The following is a 13,036-nucleotide window of genomic DNA, read 5'->3' on the forward strand; positions in this document are numbered from 1 at the left end:
CTAATTTGAACGGTGGCCAGTGTCGTGACCTGATTGGAGGGTTTGAACGGCTATAATGAGGGTTTGGCTGCCGTAACGGACACCGGCGGCTGTAAAAACGGAGCCGCGCTGAGCCCAAGCAGCACACGGGCAGCAGAGGAGCCATCACGCCGGAGCTACGATCGCCGCCGGGCGCCGCCCTTCTTATTTGTGCTAGACCGTGGTGCTCTTGGCCTGTGTATCATGTAAAAGCCCTTGTACATATTGTACATAAATGTCCATTGACTCACCGTCACCTCGACCGTTTCTTGGCTCGGAGGCCCAGTCCCAACAGTGGGCGGATGAGATCAAGAAGTTTGAGGGGATACTGTGGCCGCAGCTGGCAAAGGACATGGTTAAGTTGGTTTGGTTTATGTTGGTTTAACGTCCCAAAGCCGCTAAGGCTATGAGGGACGCCGTAGTGAAGGGCTCGGGAAATTTCGACTACCTGGGGTTGTTTAACGTGCACAATACACGGGCCTCTAGAATGTTGTGTTTTTTGTTAGTGGCTATTTATTGGTAATAAAGAAAACAAAAAAATGAGAGGAACAGATGTTGTTAACCGCGGCATCTGCCATCGAAACCTGAAGCACGTGAGCTGCGACTAACGGGAATAAAGTTACGCCTTCATCGAAATTCAACCGGCACGGCTGGGATCGGACCCGCGTCTTTCGGGTCAGCAGCGGAGCGCCATAACCACTGAGCCATGACGGATCGGACTGGGTTGATTGGAGAGGCATGGGAGTTGCCCTGCAGTGAGCGTAGTGAGGCTGATGACGATGATGATGAGGTACTGCCGTGTCAAGGTGTTGCCGCTGAGATGCCCCATAGGACAGGCATTGGAGGGACTGGAAGTCAATCCTGGCCGCCGCCATGGCTAGCCTGCGTGTCGGCAGTCCGTCACGCAGACACTCGGTTTGTCGCACCTCTGGCGGTGCGGTAAGTCGCCAGGGTTCGTGCCAGGGGGGACCAACACGAGTCGTCTACTCGGAAGAGGGTTTATTGCTCCCGAGAAATACAAAACAGCAACCAAACAAACGTTCCGCTCGTATACCAGGGTGAACAGTTTGGCAGAGGTGCTTGTTAAACATAGTGATACGAGCGAAAGCTCTGTTAAGCATGGTTACCCATGGTTTGGCGCAGTACCTCTTTTATTGCAAATCCATTGGTGTTTCTCGGTCTTTGCTGGTATATTTGTGAAATCTCGATGGAACCTGTTTGCAGCGGACGGACACGCAGCCCAGCGAATCGTATGGTCAGTCAGTCGCTGCTTAGACCCACAGTCCATCGTTTCCGTCTCACCGGGAGATGTCGTTGACAGTGAGCTCGAAGCTACGGCAGCTGCCAGTTTCTTCTGTCGCCATTCATGGGCATACTTGCGTTGTTTCTGTGGTGGAGCTTCTCACTCTTCATCGGTTCCCGCCAGTAGTTTAGCACCCCTCTTCTTCAGTCCTTCTTCCCGGCCAGCTCGGTCCGGAGCGCGCTTCATCCATGGCGAGACTGAGCGACCAAGCGCCGGCGAGCAGATGTTAAACAGGGGGAGGAAACCGCGAGGAACTTCCGTCCAGACTATTTCGAGAAACCTCCGCTGAAGCCGTAACAGATCTGCCTATCGCTATGACCTAACTGAAGGAGGAATTGATGCTAGTGTCGGTAGTAAAGAACAAGATCTAACCGCCACAAAGTTCTGAAAGGAGAAACGATCTCTTTCGCTGCCGCTTTTGAATTTCTGACCTGCGTGCCCATTGCAACCGCTGCGCATCCTTGACGCTTTTTGCGAACTCCGTCGGTCGCGTTATCTCGGGCGCTGTCGCCTGCTTTGAGGCGCCTGTTATAGATTATTTGGTGACGTGTTGCTTTATATATCAGGGATGTCGGTGCTGCGACAATACGGTGGTGTTTGGTTCTGTGCTCGTGACCGTAGAAATTCCGAAAAGTACAGCCAGACCCGCATGGCTACGACGGGAACTGCTACCAGCGCTCGCTTTCTCTGGAGCCACCACTCATTTCAGCACGTGGATCATGAACTATGATTTAGCCACTGCTGTTGACGAAGCAGGCATCGGGTTCGGTCGGCAGAAGAATCGGCACATCGTGGGAACCGATTATAGAACTGTGCGTTGACTGAATTCTATTGGTGTCGCGTATATAACTGGTGTGGGCAATGGAGGCCACTGCGTGACTGTGGTTTGCTTTCACCCGTTCGCATAATTACTGAACAATTCTTTTGCAATTATCTACGATAGTAAGGTACATCGTGGATGCATTGACTTGCGTGCACTTACTGTGCACAGAATGACCCCTGTGTATTGCGCGCACAGTAGGCACGCAATGATCGCACATGTATTGCGGGAATGGTTCACGAAATGATGTATTGAACATGTCAGCCGCGCCGTTTGAGATAAGCTTAAAACCTCTGGTGCGTCCACACACAATATCTGCATTGTACGGAAGGCTCTAACGTGGACATATAGTGTATTTTAAGAAATGTCTCTTTTAGACTGAAAGTAACGGGAAGTATATATGTGTCAATAAAACAATGGAAAATATGTTCTCTGTTCTCCGTACATTGGCCCAGCGCGACGGTTATCGTTGTTGACCAGTAGCGCAAACAATTTTAACATGCCACAACAACAAAGAAAGAGTACGAAAACCCAACTAAAGCGCGCCGCGCGCAGCTCAGGCAGACCATGATAAATCCATCTACCTCCCCTAGCTGGTCCGATTTTGGGCCAGTCCGGGCGCGAAGCAGATGCCATACGAACCCACTCTCGCGCCCGCGTGTTTCGGTCGTCCGTTGTCGTGGAGATTAGTATGCCGTAACTGCGCCGTCAACCGTTATGAACGTAACTGAAGGAGGAAATGGCGCTACCGTCTATACCCGCCGCGGTGGCCCAGTGGTTAAGGCGCTCGTCTACGAGCAGGAGTTCCCGGGGTCGAACCCGACCGCGGCGGCCGCGTTGCGATGGAGGCGGAACGCAAAAAGGCGCCCGTGTGCTGTGCGATGTCAGTGCACGTTAAAGATCCCCAGGTGGTCGAAATTATTCCGGAGACCTCCACTACGGCACCTCTTTCTCTTTCACTCCCACCTCCTTGCCTTCCCTTACGGCGCGGTTCAGGTGTCCGCCGAGATATGTGAGGCAGATACTGCGCCATTTCCTTTCCTCAAAAACCAATTTACGAATTTACTTGCCGTCCGTAATTCGTAGCCGCTGGGAAATATACACCCCCCCTCCCCCGCCCCCTCCCCCTTGTGTTAAGCCCTGGCCTAGTCGCGTGGTACCAGAGCCTCGCGGCTACAAGCGGGGGCAGCTGGAGCGCCTCTCCACAGCGTGTCATGTGCTATAGGGAACCCAAGTTCAATTTGGGAGCGCGACGCCAGCGCCGCAGCGGCGAACCGTGGAAAGTCGGGGCGCCGCCGGAACAGACGCTCTGCTAGCTTTATATGCACGTGAGACGGGAGAGCTGCGCGAGGCGCAGTCTTCGCGATGACAGACGCGAAAATGAGGTAGTACAAAGTTTTGAAGTGTCGTGATGCTGTAGCGCTTGTTTCGCGCCTGTGGTTCGGCACCACTCACACTGAGCACCACATTTGGGCCACAGGCCTTACGATATTCTGTAAAACTAATATTCTCTCAGAAATTAAGTACAAACATGGCTTAAGAAATGAAATAAATTAAAGGAACAGTAAGCCTGGGTTCACAGAGTTTAATGTTCATCAGCCTCACGACTCAGCGAGCGGGTTATGTCCCAAAGCGCATATGTGCAGTGCTTTCGCCAGGTTTTCCACTCGACTAACCTGCTTGACCGTGTAGAAACATTTTTGCTTCTCCGCTGCGCATAATTCCTTCCCCGGATCTACAAAATTTGCTTTCGTAAGGCCGTAATGCAAAAACCAAAGAGTATGTACAGGGGGATCCACTCTTACCGTGAACACGCGAGTATGCAGCCGCGCTCTTCAGAGCGCCAGTGAGACTGCCCTACCGTGCACGAAAGAAGGGCAGACAACGCGCAGGCAAGTCGCTCGCTGCTCAATTTTCCAGCCTTGCGACTGCGAGTCGCAAGCCTTTGAAGCAATCAGCGAGGCTGTCGAGCTTTCGGCAACGACGCCGCCCGCGGACGCGCCGGGCGACGAACTACGCTGCTCCCTGGCTGCCGTAGTCGTCACTAAGCCTAACCGTTTCGCATCGATGACGCAGCTCAGGGCGCTTCGGAGCTGCTCAGCGCTGTAGTAAACGCGCTACTCGCGTCACTGTTTTCCTGTGAACATCTTCTCATAATAAAATAAATACATAATCGATTTCTGCGACGCCTTCAGCAGCGGACCTAGCAGGCAACAGGCTAACCGCACTGGGCATCAGCAGAACGGTTATGGGAAGAAATTTGCTTGTATCGCAGTTATCAAATCCACCAGCAACTCGGTATTGGCCAACGCTCCTCAAAAATGATTCATTTTGACATTCCTCTACTCCAGGGCTTGGTATGAACGAGAACATACAATATCAGCGCATTTTTTTGACGCCGGCGGCAGGCCGGCCCTGAGAAGCCCGCCGCTGTCATCATGACGCTTGTACGACTGCGGTGCACATCAAAACCGTCACGACATCCTCCTGGTCGTCGAAGCGCATTGCGAATTGCACCGAGCGCGAGTGCAGGAGACGCGGTCAAAGCAGACGGAACTCTCGAAAGCGCGCAAACAACATCATTCCTGAGAGTTTTCGCTTCGAACGAAAATCTAACGAGTAGGCGACCTGCTGGTCGCGCTTGCAGGTGTGAAGAATGGTGTTGTCGAGCTGTTGCCTGGTCGCATGTCCTTTCGACTCGCAAGTGAATGGATCACCCTGTGCATCGCATGCAACAACCGACAACTACGATCAACGAGTGCCTTGCTTTATTTCACAGAGATGATAGAACTTCGCATATTTCGAGCATTAATTATACAGTGGACTTACCTCTAGTTACACGTCGTACAGTACGATGTTATTACTGACTTAAGAAACGCATTTTACATTCAAATGGGCCTCTTAGTCGTTGATTGTCTGCTCTACACAGTATACGGGACTAATAAGCTTCTCCGCTTTAATTAAGTTTGGATTCACGAAGTGCGCATCAGACTGAACGATCTTCTTGAAGCGCCAATGCAGCCGATAAGCGCGCGCGTAAGGAAGCGTGGTAAAAGCAAAGCAGCGCGAGCAGCGATCAACGGCCCAGTGTTTACTTTTCTTCCATAGATGGCGCTGCACATCAGGCGCAGCAGCGCCACTCAGCGATGCTTTGGGAGCCTATTATCCTCACACCTGCTCCGCCGGCTCAAGGTCAAACGCTCATCAAACTTGACCTTGGCAGTTGTAGTGCAAAGAATAGAGCTTTAGGTCTAAAGGCACCAAAGGAGAGGACGCACACGAAAAGGTGGGGGCAGCGATCTTCCGCTCACCTCGCGTGGCTCCTCGCTCACAGACCGCATCAGTCAAGTCCCACGTGGTGGCCGCCGGGCGATTTGGGGACGGCAGCGGTCTCCTTAGCATATGCGGGATCCATGCACGGCTCCCGCCAGAAGACCCTCGAGCCTCGGGGACTCGCTTCGCGCCCACCGACCGGAGCAGACGTGCGCGGATGGGCTCCCACCCGACCCCGAAGGCTGTGAGTATTTCTCCCCACCATCGCCTGCTGTGAGCCGGCTGCCCCGACCGCCTCCCTACCGACCCGACCGGTTCGGCGCGGAACCTGCTTGCTTGCCGGATCGACGGCGCGGGGTATGAGGCCCTTCCGCTCGCCTCCCGCGCCGCCTCGTCTTCGAGTTGCGTGTTGGCAGTTTTCATCGAACTAATTTCCCGTGAGGCCACATGACCACCAAATGGCCACTGGGTCGTCGACGAGCGGTGCGACACCGCTATGCAGCACCTACCCGAATGCATACTCTCCAAACTCGTTCCACGACGATTCCGAAATGGATTATCGTGATACTTCCCCGCAGAACCAGGATCTTCTGTCCTCTTCGTCCGTGATGAATGCGAGCTCACCTCTTGGCGGTGGTCCAGGCTGGAAGCACGCTGTCAACAAGCGACGGGCAAAGAAGCTCCGCAGGCAGGCCAGGCAAGCTCAAAATTAATCTACTCCGGACTCTTCTGCCTCCGTGGGCGGAAACCCGCCGAGCGCATCAGGACAATCGTCGAACGCAATCCGTCAACCGGCAACTAGCCGTCCCAAGCTTCAACTTCAACCGAAAATTGATATCAAAGTCGTCATCCGACCGACACGTGGATTTCCACTCAAGACCTACCCGGCTCGGGTCATTTCGGCAGCGCTCGTTCGGCAGCGCTCGTAATTCCTCCCTAGAGCACCAGATAACATGGGTGCCTGGTCACGCAGGATTAGAGGTCAACGAGGTCGCGGACGCACTAGCTCGAGGACATACCAACCGAGCGGGCTCCAACCCCGACCCAAGCCTTCTTACCGAAGTTCCCGTCACCTACAACACACGACTCCACTTCCTAAGATCACAACGACAGCACTTTTCCCCTCCACATAAGAAGCTTAACGCTCAGGAATCTTGGGACTGGAGGCAACTCCAGACCGATATATTCCTCAATCTTTACAGTACATCATTTTCCCCGAGCGCTATAAAGGAGAATGCCCGTGGTACGAAGACCGGCCCGATGCATACCACATTGCATGGGGATGTAAGGGCTCAAAACCCTCGGACATCACAACACCTATAGTAGAACGTGTAGCAGAGCTGGTCAGATGTTTAGGGGAATCCCCCAAGGTGGAGTAGATTTGTAATAAGGGAGTAATTACTCATTGGCATCCACCCATTGGCAGAGCTGAGTCACTCTGACGTCACGCTGATAGCGGCCTAGCATCGTGACCTATTACGTCCCCCTCCTGTCTCTTTATAAGCCAGTTTCCTTTCGGTAATAAACGTTGTTCTTCACTGACTGCCGGCCTGCCCACAGAACGAAGGAGCAATGGGAGACCTCTCTGCTCAGCTCGCAACTTGATCACCAGCGCTGACTTGTTGCGGAGTCTAGAGCAGCGGCCACGGCCAGTGGAGTCTTGAAATGAAGACACCACCCATTGTATATTTCTCCTTGAGCCTTTTGTTTTCCTTGTCAGTAAAGCTTTCTACTACTACTACTACTACTACTACGAGCCTCGGGAGAAACGCGCCTTCTACCGGGCTGTGGAGAGGAGATTTCTCCGTTCTCATAGGGGAGAGAGGAAAGTCTCCACCGCGGGGCGCGAAAGGTAGTGGGGGCGGCGTGAGTACCCTCCCTCGCAATCCTCCCGATCATCGAGCGCATAACATCTCGTGATAATTACGCGCGGCCGTTACTTTGGGGCAGGGGATTCATGTGTATCCTCCAACTTATAGCGATCGATATAGCCGCCTGCTGTGTAGAGGCTCGCGTACGTCGGCAAAGGCGCGTGCAGCGAATCGGCCGATCTCCGAACACCGAAGCACTGCTCTTATCATCTACTTCGAGTTCCGGTCAAAATAGCTCATCTTTCACAGAGAAGGCAATAGTTGAAGACAGAAGTGAGGGCTGAGTCCGGCCAGATATCGAAAGAATGTTTTATAACTGGTTTAATGACGCTTTTGCTTCCGACCACAGACATAATACAGCATTTACAAAAAGAAGCTTTGAGAATCTGCTTATATTCTGTTGAGGTTTCGTTGACTCAATGGTTTTGCAATGTTTGTTCTACAATCATTGTATTTATTCAACAAGCTTGAATGAAATTTTCGTTGAGTACTTTACAACAAAGTACTTGTTGAGTACATAACGTTAAGATTCCGCTGCGAAGGCAGTGATGTAGCTAAGCCTAACGTAAGTAAAGGAGGCCTATTCTAGATGCGCCTGATGTACCTCAGTCTTACCATGTACTTTATGCTCAGTGAGAATGCAGCGCCTGTAAAGGCTAGTGTGTCGCTGAAACTGTCTTTCACGGGAAAGAAAAGTACTGACGCTACAATGCACCCACAGGCCGACGTTTTGTGGAGGTTCGTGTGTCCACTCATGCAAAATAGGCTCTTACTTTTGGTTTTATTTTTGTGTGCCGGCTGCGTGTATGCTTGTGTACGTGTGTGTACTTGTGTGGGTGCGTGTGTATTTGTGAGTGCTTGTGGCCGGGGGAGGGGGGGGGGTCACTCCATCACTAGGTGTTTGCAGCACCACATCTCTTGAAGTTGATGCAGATGCATCCCGGGAACTGCATCGGTGGCCTTCCGGCGTATAGTTATGCATGCATAAGAATTTTTTAAATTTGATATGCATTGGCAGTTCTAAAAAACCGGCAGCAAAATATTCATAATATACATAATAAAAAAAAACAAAAATTTCAGCTCAACAGTACTAAAGAAATACTCAATGATTTTTCTGTGACCAATATTCAAATAATCTCATCGACCCTTAATGTTTCACTAACGAAAAAAACGAAGTTCTTTCAACGTATTTTTTAACATTGCACAATAATATTTCAGGTATTTCTCAACAAAAATTTTAATGGAGAAACACTTAGAAATGAAGTTTCCAAATTCCGTGACAGCCTTCCACAGTAAGAAGGGGAAGAAAAACAAACTTTACATAATAAGTACAGAAAGTTGGGCTAGTTGGTGTGGATTCATACTTAGCAGATCAAAAAACGAGGACCAAAGCGAACGAGGAGACACAACACAAGCGCAGACTATCAACTGAATTTTTATTCACGAAAGGGAAGCTTTTAAGGCGTTAGAAAATACAAAATTGAAACACAATAACCACTACCGCGCGTGCAAGGAAAGCTATGACATATCATTCCTGCTTGAAAACGAAGAATAACAGGATAACAAGTGGAATCACATCAAGCCAACCCCCCGTACTGTCTGTTCATACTCAAGAACCTGCGCAGAAAAGGAACCTCCTTTTCCTGCAGGCTGACCGACGGTGATGCGGCACACGCGTCTCCTTCTTTTTTAATCAAGTAATTAAGCTTCCATCAGTTCCCGGCAAACCTTATCGCTGTGCCTGAACAAGATGTTTGTCCTATCTAGGTGGGGAAAGCAGTCTTTGCAACCCCTGCAATGCAAGGAGAGGTTGGAAGACACATCACCTTTCAATGATCTGCGGTGTTCCGCTAAACGCTCATTGATACACCGACCGGTCTGGCCAATGCAATTCTTACCACAGGAAAGCACAATGCGATAAACAACACCTCTGTCACAATCTGCGATCCTTTTTCTGTGGGCTATGGGCTATCGTACAACTGCCCCTCCCGCGGACACCACCACGCTCAAGCTTTTTTCGCACAGCACTGCACACACCAGCAAGCTTGTTCTTCGCGGTGTAAACAACGTTCACCCCATACCTCGCCCCCACTTTTTTTAGGCGATGTGAAATACCGTGGACATAGGGAATTCCTACCAATCGTTTTTTCCTCGCATCCTCTTTCACGATGACCTCGGGCCTACCGGTCCTGGCCAAGATCATTTCCGTGACTCTAGCCAGAGTGTGATCAGGAAAACCTGCTTCCTTAAGCCGGCGTGTTTGTGCCAGGAAGCTTGTTTCAACTTTGTGGCATCAAGATTTTGAGAGGGAGGCTTTTAGGCAAGAACTAGCAATGCCGGCCTTTACCAACTTCGAATGACCAGATCTGTGATTGAGGAGGGGCTTTTCCGTCCTTGGGCGATACTCCCAGCCCACCCCACTCGCATGGCAACCAATCCTCAGGTCTAGGAACTGGATGGAGCCTGACTGCGGTAATTCAAATGTGGACTTCAGACCGTCGCCCCTTTCCTTGAATACCTTGACGACGTCCGGGATAACCCTGGGGGAACTATCTTTTAGGAGGATCAAAAAGTCATCAACATACCGGAAGACTCTTTCAGCAAGATCAGCAAGGTCTTCAGCTAATTTAACGTCCATTCTGCTTAGGAATACATGTATGTCGCTCAAAAAAGGTGCGACACGGGATCCAATGCAGACGCCAGACCTCTGGACGTACACTTTCCCGCCCCACCCGACGAAGGTCGAGTCGAGGTAAAATGATAAAAGCTCTAGAAAACTTTCTACCGAAATACCACATTCCGCCATGAACACAACCTCGTCATTATCCTCGATGACGCAATCCTTCACATACTTCATAAGCTGAGCATGAGGTAAAGAGTAAAATAAATCTTCAACGTCTATGCTGAAGGCGCAATGCCTCTTTTCCTCCACCTGTGACAAGAACTTCACAACATCCGTAGAGTTCCTCACCAAAAATGGGTCGGACAACCAGGGAGAACCCAGATGATGCTGTAGAAATTCAGAAACTGCATGCTGCCAGGTGTCCCGCTCCGAAACAATCGCCCTGAAGGGAACGTCCGGCTTATGGGTCTTGGCTGTGAAAAACAAGTCCAGAACGGAACCTTTGCTATTGCTGACTGTGGCGCCCAGTCGTTCCAGATTCATCTCTTCCAGGAGGACCTTGGCCTGTTTTTTGACGGAAGCAGGCCTCAGAGCCACTTCTTTGAAGTTCTTTGCAATTGCCTCTCCTGCCTTCTTGCTGAAAACGCCTTCTGGCGCTAGGACAAAGAATCCCTCCTTGTCAGAAAGGAGAGGCCTCAAGCCCTCAGTCGCCAAGTAGTCCACCAGCTCTTTCATTCTTCCTGAAGTTCTCGTTTTTCCTTTTCTTTTCTGGTCCATTACGATTGCGGAGCACTCGTTGACGCACCTTGATTTATCAGCGTCGGGAACAACCCGGGAGACCTCGGGCGAGAGCGCTAGCAGCTCGAGGGGCCTCAAGGCAGGTTCAAAGCAGAATTTCGGTCCCAATTCCAGAGTCCGTCGGTGACGATCGTCAATCACCCTGTTTTCGAGGACGGTTATCTTCCCCGTGGTCGCTGAGGCTTTTTTCCTTGTTGGTAGCGTAGGACGATTAGTGTTCCACAGGAACTCCGTTAGGCTGTCTGCTGTTTAGCAGAGAATGAGCGTTTAGCGGAACACCGGAGATCATTGAAAGGTGCTGTGTCTTCCAACCTCTCCTTGCATTGCAGGGGTTACAAAGACTGCTTTCCCCACCTAGATAGGACAAACATCTTGTTCAGGCACAGCGATAAGGTTTGCCGGAAACTGATCGAAGCTTACTTGATTAAAAAAGAAGGAGACGCGTGTGCCGCATCACCGTCGGTCAGCCTGCAGGAAAAGGAGGTTTCTTTTCTGCGCAGGTTCTTGAGTATGAGAAGACAGTACGGGGGGTTGGCTTGATGTGATTCCGCTTGTTATCCTGTTATTGTTCGTTTTCACGCAGGAATGATATGTCATAGCTTTGCTTGCACGGTAGTGGTTGTTGTGTTTCAATTTTGTATTTTCTAACGCCTTTAAAAGCTTTCCTTTCGTGAATAAAAATTCAGTTGATAGTCTGCGCTTGTGCTGTGTCTCCTCGTTCGCTTTGGTCCTCGTTTTTTGCGCTGCTAAGTATGAAACTTTACATCACCCACAGACAAAGAGGAATTGTATGCCGTCCTGAAAACAATGAATAGTGGATTCGCCCCCAGGACTGATTGGTTACCCGTTGAATTTTATGGTGCCTCTTGGGCAGAAGTAGGTAACACTGCAGTATATCTCCTTAATGCAGCCTATGAATGCCAAGGGATGCCTAGATCTCTTTCCAGAGGCCGTGTTACCCTCCAACTTTAACCTGGTGCAAATCTTGCCGACCCAGCATAATGGAGGCCCATAACCGTCTTGAATGCAGATTACAAGATCCTTGCAACCCTCATAGTCCATCGTCTTAAAGTTCGTTGCATAAATTAATTAGTCCTCAGCATACATGCCCAGTTCCTGAAAGGAGCGCTTTTCTTCTCTTAACTTCACCCGGGACATTATACAGCACACTAATGCACGTGCAGCACGACATCTACTCGTGGCATTAGATCGAGCGAGGACTTAGATCGCCTTGAACACCGGTATCCGTTTGAACTATTACGACGTTACAATTTTTCTGAAACTTGAACTGAACTTTTGCGCATGCTGTATTCAAGAATTACCGCAGAACTACTGTTGAACGGAATTGTGACACCCTCTTTCCATGCCACAAGAGGGTTTCGGAAAAGTTTCCCTCTCTCTCCTGTCTTGTTTGTTTTAGCAACTGGTCCTTCATTAAGGCACTGGCACAACAGTGCAGTCATAACAGGACTCCCGGTTCCCGGCCCCAACTGTGTGACAGTCTTCACTTACGCAGATGATGTCGCCCTTTTTGTTCAAGATGTCGACAGCATTATAAGGGTTTTGGCTACTTGCTACGTTTACTGCACCCTGTCGGGACTCGGTAGATGAATTTGAGGCATTTGCGGTGCTGGCAAGGGTTTCTCTGCTTCATCAATCTTTATCGGTTGGATATCCAGCTCCTCAGCTCCACTACATCAGCCAATAGCGCCATGATTATACCGGCTACTGTACGTTGTTACCATATTGCCGATGAAATTGCCCTCCTTGTCTTTTATTGCGTGCATCTGACTTTTACTCTTTCAAACGTGTCTCGTTTCTGCCTTGCAGTCATTGAAGCCATGTTTTTTGTTGTTCAGAGGTGCTACACTTCCCTTCATCGTTTACGTTGCGCCTTTTGGTTTGTTACATGTATTTCCTTCGAGTCTTGCATCCAACACTGGTTTATTTCAGAAAGGAAAGGTGGTTTTATATCGACATCAAGACCAACACGCCGTCAAACCATGCGCTAGCAAAGCGTATCAGCCAGATATGTGAGCTCTTTTGCCAGCAATGAAACAGAGGGGGTACTAAAACAATCATCTTTCAAAAGTGATATCCATTCCGCTTCTATGATTTCTCCTGTCAACCGGTTATTGTGCACTTTTAAAACCATGCAGTGTTCAAGAAGCGGTATGCAGTGACACCCACGGCAGTGGGCTGACAACCCTTTTCCACGCATATCATCTACATCACGCCCATGCTCTCGAAGCCTATCATTCAGGCATCTGACGGTTTGCCCTACATACTGCTTGCCACAGGAAGTTGAGTCATCTGTGTACGAAACATTT

Source organism: Amblyomma mixtum, chromosome 3 (genome assembly GCF_055824585.1).
Source record: "Amblyomma mixtum isolate Tamu chromosome 3, ASM5582458v1, whole genome shotgun sequence".
NCBI classification, from domain to species: Eukaryota; Metazoa; Arthropoda; class Arachnida; order Ixodida; family Ixodidae; genus Amblyomma; species Amblyomma mixtum.